General features: G+C 39.2%; 1 protein-coding gene across 3 annotated transcripts in view; it reads left to right on the top strand.

The window, feature by feature from the left end:
• The window catches only part of ARMC2 (armadillo repeat containing 2), a 210,611-nt gene that overhangs the window by 149,543 nt on the left and 58,450 nt on the right, over positions 1-2,618 (top strand). The window lies entirely within an intron of this gene.

Below are 2,618 nucleotides of genomic sequence, written 5' to 3'. Positions count from 1 at the left end.
AAAATTTAAAAAAAAAAAAAAAAAAAAAAAAAGTCCTTCTCCCCAAAAATTTCACTGACTCAGCAGTTGTTTTCTGTTGTGTAATTTTTGGTTAAGCTCTTGAAAGCCTATGTGAAAAAATATAAAAATAGTACTGTGGGATTCCATGCTTTTGACTCCAGATTAGAGATGCTTCATTTCCAAGTAAAAAGGTTCTTTTTAATTGCTAGCCTTGCAAACTCTGGTCAAGAGCTGAAAACAAAGCTGTTTTCTTTCTGGCTCAAAAATCAGTTCCTGGAAATAGGGATTCTGCAAATGGAAGTTTGTAGTTAAGTATAAGAACAATAAGTTATTGAGGTGGTTGTGAGTTTTAGGCCTTTTATGGTAAAAACTGTACAAAAGGTAACAGTCTTTGAAGAATTTCCATTCTAAATAGACATGACAGTCAAGATGACAGAGAAATGGAGACACTGAAAGGGGAAATGGCTTGCTCAAAGTTATAGAGTAAGTCACTGGTGGAAATAAGAAGAGGAACCTACAGGCATGTCCAGACAAGTATACACTTGCATTTCCCTGGGGACAAGTAGCAAATATGTGTTACTGCTACATGTCCCCAGGGAATGCCCCTGCGCATGTACTCTGATGTGCAGCAAATTGTCTGGGTAGGGTGGGGGATGCTGGGGCCAGTACCTGGGCTGATCCCAGAAGCCTTTCCTGGGGGCCTTCTGGGGCTGCAGTGGTGGTGATCTGGGCGTGCAGAGCCTGGCTGGAAGCTGGAGTATGGCTCTGACCAGCCGAGCTCTGTTTTCAGGTGGTGTACACTGCAGCTCTGTACACCTTCCCACTTTTTTTTGAAGCCTTACTTTTTAAATGCCAGGATTGCCCAGTATCTAATTTTGGCTCTGCGCTACAAATATCCAGCACAGAGAACTTTTTGATGTGTACCACGTGTGTTTTGCAGCACCTCAAAAGCCTTTGAGGCACCACAAAGCACATACTCAACTGGACATGCCCCATGTCTCCTGTCTCAACACCAGAGCCCTCTCACTTAGACAACATTCCCTCTGTTAAATAACAGTTTTGCTGATGTTATATGATCCAGAATAGAATTCATCTTGTTCTCCCAAAGCTGTACTGGCCTGATTGCTAACCAAATAAGAATCAAAAGCTTTATTTTGTCATTGGAATAAACAGACATAGGGAACAGAACTGTGGAGTAAGAAGGACTGAGAAGGTGCAGTTTTTACCACAGCTGCGCTTAGCAAAATTGCCCTATTGTCTGAAGGAGGGAAAGACTTCCTACCTAATTCCCAAATCCTGAAGACAGGGAGTGACTGGTGGGTTTGCATAGCAGTAGATCCTTCAAGCTTCTTATCCTAGACTCTCCAATAAAGTGCTGCTTCATTTTGCACAGGAAAAGCAGAGTCAAATGCTTCTGGCCACCCATGTACAGTAGGACCCTTCATATACATGGAAAAAGGAGCCAGACTTGGTCCATTGAAAATGTAATTAAATCTGCAGTTATTACTATAATTATACAGAGTCATTGGACTTGTTGCTGTTTAGGGGACAACATGTTATATGGGAAGGAAACTTGTTTTTTAATGATGTGCAGGTCAGCAGTATCTAAAACCATTGCAGAAAAGTAACTAATAAACCATAAACTTTGAGTACATTTAGTTACTTTTTGATTCAAGATGGGCAGCTGAACTGTGCTCAGAAATAGACATTTCTACATATTAGAATTATGTGTTCAAGTGTTTATGTGCCTCTGTTTTCTAAAGGTCTCATCCAAAGCTTATTGAAGCTAATGAAAAGACTTCCATTGGCCTCACTGAGCTTTGGATCAGATCTTAAATCACAGGGAATCATAGTTTTCTTTTAAAGACCATGTTCTTAGTTAATCCAACTATTCAGTTAATCTAATAGGATTGTACATATAGTGATGTCACCTCTGTTAAAAGTGTGTTATTGATAAGACAGCCGATAACTGGACAGTTCATTTAAAGTAAATGCTCATTCTAATGTGTCTTACCTCAAGCTGATATGTGAAATGGTTAAAACATGAAAATCAGTTTATAATGCTGTCCAATCTTTAAGTAGATGCAAAGGAATCTACCTCTCTTCAACACTACTTTTTAATAAGAAATGCTATGTTACTAGTAATGTATATATTGTGCACTGGTAATACATGTATTGTGCCTTTATGCACACTTTAGTCTGAGTCTTTGAAAGTTCTCTAAAACATTAATGAATTAAAACTCTCCACACCTTTTGAGGGAAGGAAGTATTTATTCTGTTTACAGATGAGGAAGATGAGAGACAGTTAAAGTGACTTGCTGAAGGTCAGCCTGCGAGTCAGTGGTGGACAGAAGAATAGTACAAAACACTTTTGACACCAAGGGCAGTTCTTTAACACTAGAGCTAGGGACAGAAGTTACACTTAAACCGGTTCAAGTGATTAGAAACTGGTTTCAACCTGTAACAGAACATACGTTCAGTGCATATAAAAGAGTTTCAAAATGGCCAAAACTGGTTTAAGATAAACCTGGCTGAATTAGACTTAACTGATTTGAGTCAAACCGGTTTATGCAACTTCTGTCCCAGATCCCTTCCTGGTTTAAGCTAAATCAGAGACA

Source organism: Gavialis gangeticus, unplaced genomic scaffold, assembly GCF_001723915.1.
Source record: "Gavialis gangeticus isolate Ggan-Ray unplaced genomic scaffold, GavGan_comp1, whole genome shotgun sequence".
NCBI classification, from domain to species: Eukaryota; Metazoa; Chordata; order Crocodylia; family Gavialidae; genus Gavialis; species Gavialis gangeticus.
The sequence above is the reverse complement of the archived record's forward strand: the minus strand, read 5'-3'. Positions and strand labels throughout refer to the sequence as shown.